Here is a 17634-nt window from a genome sequence, read left to right as displayed (position 1 = left end):
TACTGTTTCTCTTTTTCAGTGTGCATTATAATTTTTCATATGCATTATAATATATTTTTCATATAATTAAAAGAAAGTTTGTATTGGTATTATATATTGTGTGAATTCTTGGAAAAGATCACATTCAAAAAGGAGAGGTAGGTTCTAAGTATGAAAGGAAAACCTTAATACACAAAGCTAAATTAAACCTGAAAATCCTATTTAGACCACAAAAATTTAAATCTAATTTTTTACATCTTGGGACTACTTTAGCTAAATAATACAATTTTTTGAGATGGTAATTTCTAGCAATGCTAGAAAATAATTGAATTGAGGTATGTGAGTGATATGTAGTTTTAAAAATACATAAGATCAAAACTTTTGGGCGGGCCGCGGTGGCTCAGCGGGCAAAGTGCTTGCCTGCTATGCCGGAGGACCTCGGTTCGATTCCCGGCCCCAGCCCATGTAACAAAAACGGAGAAACAGAATACAATAAAAACAAGAAAAAAAAAAAAAAGTTTCCCTTTCTTCCTTCCTTCCTTCCTTCTATCCTTCCTTCCTTCTCTCTGTCTTTCCTTTAAAAAAAAAAAAAAAAAAAAAATACATAAGATCAAAACTTTTAAATCAGTTATGATTGTAATAGTGATAATGAAATAGGGTTGGCCACACAATAGATAAGGTATATATTTTTGAGTGAGTGAACTGTTAACTTTAAAGTAGTTTTGGCTTGCACTGGACAAACACACTTTATCTTTAGTTTGTAGAAACAATCATAGAAAGCATAGAGCCCTCCTCCAACCCAACTGGCCTGTGATTTCTATTTTCAACTCCAAGAGGATTATGTGCTTACATTCTCAGCTCTGAAATCAGCAAAATGTAGGGTTCCTGTGATTGAAAAAAATGATGTGGCATTTGTTCACTGACCTTGAGCCTACCTTGTTAAGGCTGTCAACACAAGACAAAGCTCATAAATGTTTCCGTTTACATTTTATCATTCCTAATGGGCTTTATTGTCTCAGTAGTAAAATGGCCATTTATATACCTGCCAGCTTAGAGGACAATTACAGATTCCAGTGTTCCTTATTTAAACATTCTTAAACTTTTTATTACAAATTTCATATGGTATTTAGATTGAAATGTGGTGTGATAGTTTTTACACTTGGTTGGAATGCTCATTTTTCTACTTATGCAAGAGATATTAGAACAAACCAACTTTGAGCCATTATGCCAAAATAACTGGCAATTCCACTGAAGCTTAAGTTGGTAGAAACCTTTCTGAATATGTCCCTACATTTTCCTTTTAATAGTTAGGTACCTGTTTTCTTACCTATTTTTCTGTAGTGGACTTACTCTCCCAGTAAGTTTTTTCTTTTTTTCTTTTTTCTGATCTGTTCTCATGCTCCAGTTCCTTCTTAATCCCATTCCATCATTTTTTAACCCCTGATTATTTATTTCTCACTGCACGCATATGAATACTGCTTTAAGATTCTATCAATTCCACTTTGTACATTTGTGTGTAAGTAACCCATTATTTTTATTTTTTATACACTTCATAAAAGGTCTGTCTTTCAATAATCAAAGCAACACATTGGGGGGCCACGGTGGCTCAGCAGGCAGGAATGCTTGCCTGTGATGCCAGAGGACCCGGGTTCGATTCCCAGTGCCTGTCCATGTTAAAAAAAAAAAAAAAAAAAAAACAACAACACATTGGGATCCACTTCCATTTATGATAAAATGATCATGAATCCCATTAAATAAGAAAGAAAATACTGTCATTAAAATGTGGTAGACGCATTAAAGTGTAAATTCCAGCCAGGAATAAGTTCTTCATAGACGGTTAAAGAGCACTAGCTTTTTTCATACCTGGAATCATTGCCTAGTCTTCTTACTGACAGAAGATAGTAGATCTGCCTTAAACAGAGAGATTTTGCTGGATAAAGAGAAGCAAGCCAAAGTTTTAATGGCAAAATGATCTGGCATGATGGGTAGGAGTGTAGGAAAGCCTAGACTCGAAAATTAAATTCTCATTCTGAAAATCCTTACCCTCAGAATCTTATTAAGTAGTAGCCAGGGAATAGTAGGAAAGCAGGTAGATCTCACATCACAAGTAGGAGTGGAGTTAATCTAGAGGTGAATCAAAATTAACCCAACCTCCTTTTAGTTCAATTTCTGATAAGGTCAAAGATGTGGGTCCTTCAGAGGTCTTATGGGTAAGCCAGGAGTTGGGCTATAAGGCACAGGAAACTTGATGTAATTTCATTTGAAGCCAGATGTAAACTGAAATTAATTAAAACTGTGGCCAATGATGGGATCTAAATGGTCAGCCTTATTGTAACTGTCTTGCAGAGGAACTTGCTTATTCTTTCTGGGAAAACAAAACAAGGCAAAATGAAAACATATTACCTACTTCAGCCTCTACTGATAATTCCTACAAAATGTTTAGCATACAATGTCAAATTATTGAATTTAAAAATAAACAGGAAAATACAACCCATGATCGATAGAAAAGACAATCAATTGAGGTGGCCTCATAGATTGCTTTGCATTTAGCAAATAAGCAAATAAGAAATTTAGAATAATTATCATGTATTAATTTTAAAAATGTAGGAAATGGTTGATAAAATGCACATATAAATACGAGACTTCAGTAGAGAAATGGAAACTTTAATAATTAACTAAATATTAGTTCTAGAACTAGAAATTATAGCATATGAAATTAAAAATTAAAAATTCACTGGAAAGGCTTAATGTAACTCTGGATAGCAAATGAAGCAATGAACTCAAAGGGCATCCAATAGAAAATCAGAGTAAATATATAGAGATCACATCTAGGCCCATCATAGTAATACTCCTGAAAACCAATGAAAACACAGAAATAGGAGAAATAGCCAAAGAAGCAGTGACATTTTGTTCAGGGGAACAGCAATAAGAATTGCTATTCTACTGGTTTCTCATGAATAACAATAGAAAGGAGAACAGTGAAAATGGAAAAAAAAAGATTCACTAGTTCAACATTCTACATCTAGCAAAAATATGAACAAAAATGAACATAAAATAGAAACATTTACAGATAGACAAAAAGTAAGAGAATTTATTGCAAACAAATTTGTATTATAAGAAATGCTATAGGAAGATAATACGAATGAAGGTAGATACTGTCAAAGGAAACCTGGATCTCCAGGAAGAAAAAAAGAGTACCAGAAATGGTAAATATGTAGGTGAATACTTATTATTATTATTTTGCCTGGGCAGGTACTGGGACTCGAACCCGGGTCTCTGGCATGGCAGGTGAGAACTTTTCCTGCTGAGCCACCATGGCTTGCCCCACCCACCATGGCCTGCCCTGAATACTTATTTTTAAGAGATGATTGTTTGTAAGGTAAAATAACAATGTGGTGTGGGGGAATCAGAGGAGAAAAGGAGAATTTTTTTAAGTTCTTAAATTAAATGTGAGTTATGTAATAATTAAGGTAGAATGTGATAAGTTAAGATGTATATGGTAGCCCCTAGAGAAACCATTAAAAATGAACACAAAATGGTAAGCCTAAAAAGTTGATAGTGGAGATAAAATGGAATAATAAAAAGTGTATGATTAGTGTAAAAGAAGTTAAGAAAGGTACACATACTTGATGTGAACGACAATGAACAGATAGTAAGATGGTAGATTTGAAACCAGCTATACAAATAACATTAAACGTAAATGAACTAAGCACTTCAATTAGAGGACAGAGATGTGTGTACATTAAAAAATACCCAAATATATATGCTCTTTAACAACCAAGGCATTTTAAAACAAACACGTCAAATGTAAATGAATGAAACACTCCAAATAAAGGGCAGAGATTTTGTGAGTGGATTAAAAGATCCCCAAATATATATGTTCTTTATAACAGAGGCATTTAGATATAAATATATTTAAACTGGATGTAAAAATATGGTAAAACCATGCAAATCATAAGAAAACTGAGATTATTTTAATATAAAACGTAGTAGACTTCAAGTCAAACAATATCATTATTTTAAAAGGAGGTAACACCTGTAGCGATTAAAGGAAAATTCACCAAGAGATTATAAAAATTCTAAATGTATATGTCCCTAATAACACAGCTTCATAAAATGGAACAACATTTCATAAAACTAAAGGACACTACACAAATCCCCAGTCATACTGAAGTATTCTTATTTCAGTAATTGATAGGCAAAATTTCTTTAAGAATTTCAGCAACACTTTTAACCAAATTGACACAATTGAGATTTATATAATACTTCCCATGTGGAATAGAAATTCTTTTCAATTGCTTCTGGAACATTTACCAAAGTAAATTTAGATCAGCTTATAAAGCAGTTCTCAATAAATTTCAAAGAATTGAAAACTGCACAGGTTTATATTCTGGCACCAATAGAATTAAATGAGAAACCAATTAAAAAAAAAGGATAAGTAAAAATTCCCCAAATTTGGGAAATTAGAAAAAAAACTTCTAAATAACCCATGAGTCAAAGAAGAAATCTGAAGGGAAATTAGAAAATATTTTGAACTAAAGAGTAATGAAAACTCAACATATCAAAGTCTGTTTGATACAGTTAGATCAGTGCTTAGTGGAGAGTTTATAGCTTTAAATGTGTATATTAGAAAATAATAACATTAAAAATCAATGTTCTAAGCTTTTATTTCAGGAAGCTAGAAAATGAAGAGCAATTAAACCCAAATAATTAGACAGAAGTGAATGGTAATGAATAAGAAGCAATTAAATAAAAAGTATGAGTGGAGAAAATTTTTTTTTTTTTTTTACATGGGCAGGCACTAGGAATCGAACCCGGGTCCTCGGGCATGGCAGGCAAGCATTCTTACCTGCTGAGCCACCGTGGCCCAGAAAATTTTTTAAAGGCAAAAACAAAGTCAATATTTGGTTCCTTGAAAATATTAATAAAATTGATAAGTCCCTAGCAAAGTGATCAACAAAAAAAAAGAAGAGAGAAAATATGTCACCAATTTCTGTAATGAAAGAGGAACCTCATTACAGAGTCTCAAGACTTTAAAAAGATAATACGTTGCTATTATGAACAAATTCATGCCCACAAACTCAATAATTAAAAGTAATGAACAAATTCTTTTAAAACTCTCTTATGAAGCTATTGCATAAAGAAATGAAAAATTTGAATAGCTTTATATTTTAAGAATATGGCATTAGTGATTAAAAAACTTTTCCTCAAAGACAACTCTAGGCTCTGAAGATCTAATTACTAAATCTACTAACCATTTAAGGAAAAAGAAATACCAAGGAAATATTACCAATAAACATTTTCAGAGAGAGAAAATGTGGAAATACTTCTTAACTATGAGGGCAGCATAATCCTGATGCTAAAACTTGACTTATGGTTTTATAAGAAAGGGAAATTATGAGCAAGGACACTTTTGAGCATAGATTAAAAAATCACTAACAAAATGTGTTCTCAAATTGAATCAAGCCAACATCTAAAATGTGTAAAATAGTATAACGAAGTGGGATTTATTCCATGCATGCAAGTTTTGTTATTATTGATGTGGTTTTTGCAAGGTTGTTTTAATATTACAAAATCAATTGGTTCCAATCACCACACTGACACACAGACATACATACACACCACAAAAAAGATGAGAACAAAAATGTTATGGTCAATTGAATAGATGCAGAAGAACTATTTGGTAAAATTAAAAATCCATTAATGTTGAAAAGTCACCAGTAAAACGTAAATAGTTGGGAGTTTCCTCAATCTGGTAAAGCATATCTATGCAAAATCTACTGATAATAGCATACTGAATGGTATTAACACTTTTCATCTAAGGTCTTTAATAAGGCAAGGATATCTGCTCTCACCAGTTTATCCAACATTGGATTGCAGGTCCTAGCCAGTTCAGTAAAACAAATAAAAGCAATAATAGGCAAAGTGATTAAAAAGGATGAATTAACTGTATTTATTTGTAGACCACATAGTTATATATGTAAAAAATCCAAAGTAAAGTGTTAAGAAAAAAGCCTATAACAAGTGAATTTAGTAAGGACAGGATACAAGGTCAATATAAAAAATGTATTTCTATATGCTAGCTATAAACAAATTGAAAAAGTTATGAAAACAAAACCATTTGCTGTAACACAAAACATCAAATTCCTAGGGAAGAATACAGTGAATGATGAATAACAACTCCATGTTACTTTATCAGGACTATTATAAAAAATACCACTGATGGGTTTAAACAACGGGAATCAAAGATTCCAGCACTCTTTTGTAGTGATTGATTTAAAATTTCATGTACAATTCCAAAGGGTTGAGATAGGCAAGACATTCTTAAAGACAAAGAACAAAGTCAGAGTGGCACAACCTGATTTACTGTGTGATTCTGTTTATATAAAGTGTATAAATGCATATAAACAAGAAATCATCTGAGCGATTGCCTCCAAAGGAGGGATTTTCTGGGATGGAGCAAGAAGGAACAGTGTGATGCTTGAATTTTGCACTTCAGAACTGTGCATACTACTGCATGTAAATTCTACCTCAATAACAAAACAAAACATAGAAAAGGTGACATTCTAGTTTCTATTACCCATATTTCCTTAACCAAAGTGACAAACACTGCAGTTAGAGGAGCTGGAACTCAAAATCAGGTCATTTCACTGCATTCAAAGTTCTTTCCACCACTTTATCGGTCTTTCCATGATTCAGTATCCTTAATTTTATTAACTCCTCCTTTCTTCTTTCTGTCTCCCAACTAATTCATTCAGTGAAACAATAAAGAACCATAATTGTTTCAAAATAAAAATGTCAGCAAGTAATTTAAGAGTGCTCTGCAGAATGAGTCTTCTGGGTTAATGGCAGCCATGAATATTAAAAATTCACAAATGCTAAGAACGTCCCTGTCTTTCTAGAAGCTTCAAATCTCATTAAAATTTCCTTCTTTGGTTTCAAGTTTTGTTTTGGTTAAGCAAAGCATGAGACATCTTCTCAGTCATTTATAGTTCAGTGAGAACTGGTTTTAAGGATATTAAGGATATTAGACTGCTGGAGTTAGCAGGAGCGAAGGTAGAGACTGTAACTTAAAATATCATGTGGCTACTTGGGAAGCAAAGGCGCATAAAATATGATGGCTATGAATTTTGTGATGGCAGCAAAGCCCCGATCTTCTAGAACAATGGTTCTTAAGGTGTAGTCCCCAGCGTGTTGCCGGTCAGTGAAATGTTTTTTACCGAAATGTATTGCAATGAAACAGAGATCTTGCTTCAAAATGAAAATCAGACATTTAGCACTGAAATATGCTAAGGACACTTAGCACTAACTGCTAAGGACACTTAGGACGCTAAGGACACTGTTTATTTTAGCTGATATATTGCTTTCTTTATGGGTAAAAATTACCGATGAAAGAGGCAACACCGTGATACAGATTTTGGCACACCCTCCAGTGTAAGTTTCTCTGATTGGCATAACTTGTGCGGTGCTGTGCTACATAACACAGCCCCAGGCAAAGATTAGAATGTTTCCTCTCCATTCGGGAGAGCAAGCCCAGCACAGCAAGGAAGAGGGCAAAGTGAAGGGAGGCAAGGAAAGATGCAGTCAGCTTCTTTAATCTGTGGGTTTATGTCTTTTGTAAAAATCGGATACATTTTCAAGCATTGTTTAAGTATTTTTCAGCATTGCACACTTTCTCGTCTCCTTTTGAGACTCCAATGATGTGAATCTTTATATTTTTTGGCATCATCTCTGGGGGTCTGCTCATTTTTTTTTTCTGTGTTATTCAGGTTGGATGATTTATACTGAGCTATCTTCAAGTTCACAAATCTGTCATCTCCATTCTACTCTTCCAAGAATCCAGTGATTTCTAAATTTCAGCGTTGTATTACTGAGTTCTAAAATTTCCATTCTTTTTCTTTTTATGATCTACTTTTCTTCTGAAATTTTCTTGATTTCGTTTGTTTCAAGAATGCTTACCTTACTTCTTAAAGCAGTTTTGTAATGGCTGCTTTAAATCTTTGTCAAGTCATTCCCATACGTGTGTCTTCTTGTCACAGACATACACTGATTGTCGTGTGAGTTGAAATTGTTCTGGCCCGTTTCATGTTAATTCATTTTAGATTGTAACCTGGGCATTTGGATAGTATTTTATGAATCTCCAGCTCCTGTTAAATAGATTTTACAAGAATTTTAAATAAATCTTAGATAACACAGTCTGAGGCAAAGATGAAAATGTTTTCTCTCCATTTGAGAGTGCAAGGAAGAGGAAAAAGTGAAGTGAGGAGAAGGTTGATATTTTTGTTTCAGCAGACAATTGAATCAATTGTGCTCATGTGAATTCCAAGAAGCCATCTGTGGGTTGTGGTTTCTATGTGAGTCCCATGTTCAAAGCTTTTCCAGTACTCTTTGGCCGTGTCTCAAATGAGCACTTCCCAGTGGCCAGTGTGGGATCTCTGTGGTTGTCTGTTCCTTAACCAGTTCTCAAAATGGTAGGTATTCAGTTTAGTGTCAGATCTAGGGGCTCACAGGTCAGCAATGAGCCCAGGACTTTGTAGCCAGTCTATGGGGTCAATTAGCCAAGCTCATTCCTCTCTGTAATCTTCCTGGTATTTTCCAATTCCCTGGGTTTCCTTATTTAGGTTGGGAATTTAGTTCATTTGCTTGTCACATACATCCCTGCCTCTGCCCACATTTGGGCCAGCAGCAGCAGAACAGAAAGATGCAGAAAACAAAGCTCACTTGATGCTATTGAGATCACAGCTCCTTCGGTTGGAGAGGGAGTTCTTCTCTCTAAGAACATTTGGCCCCCACAGGTCCCTGCTGTCACTGCCATCCTCTGGGACTGGGATTGAGAGAATGGGGACAATAAAAACAAAGAGACAGTCCTTATACTACTCTGTAGCAGGAGCCCTTTTCTCCTGCTCAAACCGGAAATTAAAGAGCTCCTTCTGAAGCCCACTTCTAGCTTTCCAGCTACCTTGAGTCCAGGCTGGTGGATACCAGCAGGAAAAAATGGGGACTCACCAACAGTTTGGTAGTACTTCAAATTATATTATTTTTACTAATCCACCAGCTTTTCTTTTCAAATTATATTCTTCTTACTAATCCACCAGCTTTTCTTTACTGATTCATGTATTCTGTCCAGATTTTATAACTGCATTTAGTTAACAATACAGGTTTAGTCCATTTTACCTCATTACTTAATCCATTTTACCTGAAAATGAAACCCTCATATCACTTTTTAAAGGGAATTGTTTGGATAAAAGCACTTAGCATAGGCATTAAGCCCTAAGTACTCAACACATGTTCTCCACTATTGTTTTTATTTTTGTTACCTTTAAATGCATGGCTGCAGGCTTTGATTTGGCATATTCTAGCCACTTCTTATTGAATGAATGATTCATTCCCAAAATCAAATGCTTTCCACTTTGTAATTTTGCCTGGGATTCTAGCCACCATATAAACTAAGAAAACCTAATGTAGAAAAAGTAACCAGAATACATTAAGTCCCCAGTTGGTGCTGATCAGGTGGAAAAAATAAAATAAACACTGCTCATTCCACAAAAGAGTTAGGGAAGAGAGATGATCCATATCAATTTACAGTCTTTTTTTTCAATTAAGACTGACCTTTTATTCCTCTCTTGGACTAATCCAGTAGTTTAAAATGAGTTGAATAAATAATGAGGAACAAGCACAGTCATTAAACAACAGAGATTGAGTGGAATCCTTGTTCTCTTTCAAACATGTTTCTAAGATTACTTTCTTTCTGCACTCACCCAGCCTCTTTTAATGTTCTTTTGCTGCAATTTCATGAAGAAGAAGAGAAGTTTCTCTAACTTTCTGAACTATTTGTTCCTCAGTGTAGCAGTTTCAAAAGCAAAGTAGGTGTTTTAGTTTCTTAGCTGCTAAAACAAATGGCATTTAATGGGTTGGTTTGACAACAGGGTTTTTTTGGCTTATGGTTTTAGAGGCTAGAAGGCTTGCTTCCTTGTGGGGTTGGTGGTGTTTCCTGGATGGCAGAACTTCTCTGGGGCTCCTGGCTTTTCTGCCACATAGCAATGCACATGGTGATATCTTCTTCTTTTTCAGGATTCCATTGACTTCCAACTTCTGACTGCTGCCCGGCCTCTCTCTGTGGCCTTCCCTATAAGGACTTCAGGAGCAAGATTAAGTCCCATCCTGATTACTTGGCCCACACCTTTACTGATGTAGCCTCTTCAAAAAGTCCCATTTACATTGGGTTTCCACTTACAGGATTGGATTAAGATTGCCGCTGATAGCTTCAGCCGGGCCGCGCGACCGGTACACTGGGTGGGTTTGGGGCGAGCTCGCAGGGAATTAACCTGGGTAAGCTGAAGCCGGCGCTTTCCCCAGCCGGCGGTCGCGAGAAGTCGTTACTCAGGCCAGATGCGGGTTTTAAGCTTTTATTGTTACACTCCGGGATGGGCCACCCGGGAACCCGAGGAGTGAGAAGTCTGGGGTTCGAAGACCCCGGGGCTCGGACGACCTAGAGCGGGGTAAGCGTGGGGCTTAAGTACTCTCGGGGAGGGGTGGAGTCTTGGGCGCACACGTCAGGAAGAGACAGCCAATCACACAAGCCAGGCGGCAGTTGCTAAGCTTTAGGCAGGTGTGGAGCTAGAATTAGACATAGAGAAGCGAGGAGAAAAACAGGAAAGGCTGCGGGTTTGTGGCGAGCTACGGAAATGGGCGGTCTACAACAAGAGGGGGAAGGGGGGAACAAAGAGGGGGGTTACAGGTACGGAGGGCAGAGAGTGGATGTAGAGAGGGAGAGAAGGATTAAAAAATTTTAAGCATGGCTAGGCTCCAGTCCCTGAGAAATATGCCACAAAGATTAAGAGCATGTTTTTCTGGGGTAAACAACTCCAAACCACCACTGTAGGATTTTGTGAATTCTACTGATGAAACCTCAACTGAAGACAAGTTTCATTTATAGCAGACTGGATACTAATGACCAACTGGTGCTAAATATAATGTATAGAATAGTTGTTATCTATTGTCCCTCTCAAAATGTAAATAGACACCACTTCTACATCTTGTGTCTTCTCATGAATCTTGTGTCTCTTCTGTGTTAAGTGGTGCCAAGCATTAAGGCTGGCTGAAGGAAAAGCCAGAGTTTCAAGACCTAAATGCACTGGACAAATCAGAGGTTGAAACATTGGACTTAACTCAAAAGTTAGAACAGAGAGGTAGATAATTAGAACAAAAATTATGTTTGAAATGAACCACTAACCAAAAAGTATGGAATGTACTGAAGATTTAAAAACTTTTTTAAGAAAAGAATTTAACACAGTTAAAAACTTATATTGGCCTGGCAGTTGCAGAAAAATTCCTGGTAATGTTTCATTATTTAATGCATCTCATTGGTGCTAATCAGATGTTATAAATTACCCACCAACATTTTTACGTCTGGCCTGTGCCTATTTGTAGCAATATCCCTAAATCATAGTTATTGGTTTCTTAATGTTTTTCATCACAAATCTTGTAAGGAGAGAGCACAGTTCATTGACTTCCACCCATATTTTCCTTTTATCCATTCTGATTCCAGATTAGACTTAAAAAACTATATCACAGGAAAATTTTGGAAGTTTTGCATTCCATATATTTTGCCAGGGAATATTTACTTGGGTCATAGACAATCTGTTATTTGATCCCTGTTGTTGTCATTTCTTCTTAAACTATCCAAGCACATCCATTTGGGCATTAAGGATCATATCTAAGCATCATGATCAGCCTTGTGTTGCATTTTTTTCATGCAACTGCTGATATAGAATCTCAGTGATCAAGATAAAGGTAAAAATTAAAGAAAAGCCTAATACAATTCATACCTTGAATTCTAAATACTGGGACCATTTGACAGATCTTTTCTAGTAAATTCATATCTAGATTATGTACTCAGTGAATTCCAAGAAAGGAAAGGAATTGTGATCAGTGCCACATGAGTATTGGAGAATGTAGGTGCTGTAGTATAATTTCAATTTTGCATTTAAAATACCTCCCAATTTGTATTATCTAGTGGTATGCTTTTTTCTCTCTATGTGCCCTGACTTCAGCTAAGACTGCAATAAAGCCTCTGTTAGACAAGAAGTGAAAAGAGAAAGCTCACCTTTTCTCGGAGTTTTAAGGAGAGAGACAGAGATAGGAAAGAAAGGGCAGATAAAATATAGTTGGTACCTCTAGGAGACCCTCCATGTGGCCATGTCCAGCATGGAATGGGAACATTAATCTGGGGACAGTGGCAGGAGGTGGTTGAGTATGAGACTGAGATGGGACTGCTGACTTCCCCATGGCCTGTTTACTGGGGGAAATCACGAATCTAAAATGTTCTGACTGTTCCAGTGGGAAGATACAGAGGAAGAGAGAAAGACGACAGACCAATAGGAGCCTGGGCTCAAGACAAAGCAATGGGGCAATTGACCAGAACCACAGAATCCAGTAATGCATTCCAAAGAAAACTCAAAGGCCAGCCCTGGCCATTGAATCTTCCAGTGTTTACCATTCCAGAGAGCAAACCAGACACACTGCTCCATAGCATCCATCTGTGAGGATGTAGAAAAGGCCAATGAGGGCAAAGAAAGACTTCTACTCTTCAGTCCCACCACAGGTGACCTTAACATACAGCCAGACATCATCTTGGAGATGACTACTAGGGACAAGATAGAAACACCAAAAAATTGCTTTAGATTGAAAAGAGATTGAAAGATGATTATACAAGAGGACAATGAGATAATATACATTGATACATATATTTTTTATTGTTTAGTAGCATAGGGACTTGTGAAAAATATCAGAACAATTATATGATTTTTCTAAAAGCTATGTTTTCTTTGAGCAGCTAAGAGTAGCGTAAGTCAATTTGTGACCTGACCACATAAAAATAGAAAAAAAAAATAAAACAAAAAAACCGCAACAACTTCAAGGTAATTGTCTATAATATTAACTCTAGGAGTCTTTGTCCTATAGGTCAATAAGAATTTTCTTTATTTCTTCAATTGAGAGGCAGTGCAGTGTAATAGTAGGTGAGAGTATGGATTCTGGAGCCAGTTTCCTCATCTGCGAAATAAGGGTAAAAACGGTATTTATTTCTATAAAGTTGTGAAAATTAGAGGAGCTAATTTTCTTAATTTTCTTAATGCACATAAGATATAAAATACAGTACCACCATGTAAGCACTCCAGAAATGTTGGTGATTCCCATTTAAAAATATAAACAAAATAAATGCTCTAGGGGTTGAGAAACACAAAGAAAGATCAACGAAGACTTCATTAGGAATTGGGGCTTAAGCTGCATTTTCAAAGATAAGAAAACCCACGGGGCTAGAGTTAGCAGGAGGGGAAATTTTCCCATTTATTTGAAGAGCTTAAGACATAGGGGTTTAGATAGAATTAAGAATTCAGGAATTATGCCAACTCTTAAAACACTTCAGCATTTCAAGGCAGGCCCCAGGAGCATATATCACCAATATGATAAGAGTCAGCCAGACTTTGTCCTAGATTGTCCTCAGCCTTGGAGTGTAAGAGTTAAAATTCACCACCCATTAAGCTTTGGGTTCCCACCACTTCCCACAATGTAGATGCCGGGCTTTGTACATCCGTCAGCAGGGCAAGTTCACAGGGAATAAGTCATCTTTGCTTATGATTCAAGGCATGCATGAAAAGACTAGGAACAAAAATGTAATAGATGCATTAAAAATATGTATCTATTAAATACATAAATAAAAATACATATTTTGGAAGAAAAGGATTTCTTTTTGCTCATGTGTCTTTTTTGTTAAATTTCATCCTTCAAATTGTGTGTTGGTACAACCCAATCACTCTTTATTAATGAGTGAATGAAAGAGTAGAAAACAAGGAATCAAGTTAGGAAATAGAGATCTCATGAATCCAGTACAATAAGTAGTCTTTATTTTTAATTCAACCTGCCCTTATGAATATAGGCTATAGATGAGGTTAATAAGATAAACCAAGGTTTGACCTTCAGTTTGGTCCTGCTTGCCCCCAGTCCTCTAAGGGGACATTAACCACACTTGGAATGAGTAATAGCTCTCTTTCTCTAGAATCCACCAGCTGACCTTTCCATTAGCCTGATTGTCCCCCGGCTTCTTGAGTTCATTATTCTGCCTATCCAGGCATCTTTGGCTTGTACTTTGGCTCCTTCACATCCATTTGGTGGTCAATTTGGATCAATTTCTCCAAAATCCTGACCTTATTTCTCCTGCACTTGACTGCTGATTTTAAGAGAACATCCATTGAATTAAGGCTGTAGGAATGGAGGAAACTGTGAAAGACAATTTTGACAGTACAAACTGCAGGACTTAGCAACTGATTGGATGTGGAGTATAAAGGTAAGGTGAACACTCATGATTAACAGAGGATTCTGGTTTCAAATCAGGGAAAGTGTTTAAGAGTAGGAAGAAATGATGATCTAGTTAGAGAGGGGGGCAAATAGCAATCTGATATAGAGAAGTGAATAATCTCTCTGCCATATTTTTGTCAATGCTTTCACATGTATAGCTTATAATATTTGTGTGAATTAAACACTATCATTACCACTTTATAAGGGACAAAATTGAGGTTCCGTGAGCGTAAATGATTGTCCAAGATTCAAAGACAAGTAGGTAGTATATGCAGATTTTAATTTCACACTGACTGAATTGTCCAACTTATTAAAGTCATTTACTGTACATGGCAGATAAAAGGAGTGAGCAGCTTATAGTTCTGTTACATTAATTCAGATATGCTGTCCACTAATTCAAAGAGGCTCAAGGATGTATTGGAAAGAAGAAAATTCCAAGTGTTAGGAAACCCACTTACTTTTTTAGGTTCACTTCTTAAATATGTGATCTTATCAGTGTACTCCTTTCTTTGTGTAGGAAAGTCTTATTCACAATTGGTGATGTGACCATGCCATACTCTCCAAACTCTCCCTGCTCTAACAGTTCAAGATTCATTAAACATGATGTCCAATAAAAGTTATATATAGGGCAATTGGCATATAAGACAGAAGGACTCTGAAAAGGCTCTGAAAGATGTTCTTTTAGTCTTGACATTTTCAAAGTGCTAACAAACATAAGAAATCTCTAAATAACATGGAAACACATGAGAGGTGAGTGTTTTGTCCCAAATTACACCAAAGTCCAAGGAAGGGCCTGGCACACAACACATCAGAATTCAGAATTCCCCTTGTAACTACTGGAACACTCTACTACTGATGTATTAGCCATCAAAATAAAAACAGCTGGAGTCTATTGATATTTGGACCCTGTTTGGAATTCCTTTGCATCTAATGTAGTCTAAAAGTATATTTAAAAAAATCTTTCTTAATTCAGGGCACTGGCAATGTTTTCTGTGGGCTGTTTATAGATGTGGTATTTGATACACATCTGCAAGATACATGATGAATTATGTTTGCATTGTTTGCTCCACATTTATCACCTTCTCAATCTGATGTTTTGGAAAAAGTCTGTATCCTGAGGTCTTGTGTGTTTGCTAGTGTTGCTCAGCTTGTTTAAATTATCAGATGTTTTCACTAAATTATAATTATCTTTTATTAAGGCCAAAGCATAATTTGGCTTGAAGCAAGAATCATCTGCCTGGTGAATCATGAGGGCATGATTTTGACTCTTCAATGGATTACAGAGAAGGCATTACTTTATAGTTTTCATAGCCAACATGTTTTAGTTTCCTAGGGTGCTCAAGCAAATACTATAAAATGGGTTGGCTAAAACAATGGGAATTTTTTAGCTGAGAGTTTTGAGGCCAGGAGAATGTCCAAATCAAGGCATCATCAGGGCTATACTTTGTGCTGAATGCCAGCTGCCAGCAGCCCACATGATAAAGCTTATGGTGGCATCTGTTGGTCTCTCCCTTCGCTTCTGGGTTTCATAGATTCAGCCTCTTGCTTCCATGACTTTTCTCTCTGTCTGCATCTCATTCTCTTCTAAGAATTCCAGTAATAGGATTAAAATCCATCCTGATTGAGTATGGCCACACCTTAACTGAAGTAGCCTCATCCAAAGGTCCTGCTTACAATGTGGCCACACCCACAGGAATGGATTAAATTTAAGAACATGTTTTTCTGGGCTAAATGCAACTCAAATTGCCACACAACACTTTTGGTATTTCATCATAGCATTAATAAATTGATATTTACAAGAGCTGATGAGGTGCCAATTTAACCAAACCTTATCTAAAACACTTGCACTAACTAGAAATTATATTTGATTTAAAAATCTAATGATTTTTAGAAGTATTAGGTGAGTAATGAAGCCATTCATATCTTCAACCGAAGAACAGGTCTGCAACTGAGAGTCTGTTTTTGTTTTTGATGAGGAGCAGCTTTCTGAGATATATAAAGATCTCCAGAACATTTAGTGAAGGAGAGAGACAAAAACCTTTCCAATCAGCTCAACTAACTGAGTTGGTCCTTGCAGAAAATGGGGTCATGAAGTCCAGCCATTGATCAATTCTTGTACAAGCATGTCTTTTGGAGAAGTCTTTCTATGCTTGTCATGTAATCTTTATTGCATGCACTTAGTAGAAACACATTGAGGACAAACTATAGGAAGGGCATGGTGATAGGTACATCGCGTAAAAAAGTGTAAGATGTCACCCTGTCTTTAGGAGGTAAGCTGACAGTGACTGCAGTAGGTGGCAATAATGAAAAGAACCAAATGGGAATGGGGATAAAGTAACAGACCTAAAGAACAGTCACACATCAGAAGGGTACAGAAAGCAACGTTTTATTTTGTTTACAGATCTCAAAAACAGCAAGTGCCTATTCTGGCTCAGCGGTAGAAAACTTTCAGAGCATGATCTCAGATAAAAATTCGATCTATTTCATGTATTTATTTTTTCCAGTCTACTTCAGCCCACTGTTCAATTCCAAGCTCTGTGGCCCGTGCTGGTGTTGTACAGCAGCCCATGTACACTGGAGTTTCCTTGTTTGGCCCAGCAGATGACTGATTTCACTTTTTCATAGGAAGGGCGAGCTGGTCTTCTGGCACTCATCAAGCCTCTGATCAGCTTCCTGGGTGGGTGCTACCCCAGAGGCAGAATTGCTTCCTCTTTCATTCCCAGCAAACAATGCTTCCCACGACCCCCTTATACTAAATGAAGTCTGTGACATGATCGCGCTGGACTTTCCTATCTCCGTACTTTCCTGCTCTAATAGTCCATGTTTCATTAAACATGATGTCCAGTAAGAGTTAGAGGTAGGACAATTGACTTATTCAAGACAGGATAAGAACTCATCTCCAAGGATCTGAAAGATGTTCCTTTAGTTCTAACATTGTCAAGACTCTAACAACCATCAGAAATTCCTAAATTACAAAGAAACCCGTGAGAGGTGAGTGACATGTCCTTGATGACACCCCAAGTCAAAGGAAAGTCTTTACACACACCACTAATCAGAATTCAGAATTCTGCTCGTAAGATGGTTTAGGATCATAACCAAACTCATCTACGGAAGCTCAGGCACCCGCATGCTGACAACACAGCTCTGGGGAAAATGTAGCTGGACTTTGTCTTTTCCCATCTAACTATGTTACTTTCCTATTTCTCTGCCATTTTTCTCCACACCCAAGCAACAGTGGCTAGATTTGCATGCTTTGTCACTCTCTGCAAATTTGAGCCATGAAACAATCCTGAGTCACTT

Source organism: Tamandua tetradactyla, chromosome 3 (genome assembly GCF_023851605.1).
Source record: "Tamandua tetradactyla isolate mTamTet1 chromosome 3, mTamTet1.pri, whole genome shotgun sequence".
In the NCBI taxonomy this organism is placed as follows: domain Eukaryota; kingdom Metazoa; phylum Chordata; class Mammalia; order Pilosa; family Myrmecophagidae; genus Tamandua; species Tamandua tetradactyla.
The sequence above is the reverse complement of the archived record's forward strand: the minus strand, read 5'-3'. Positions refer to the sequence as shown.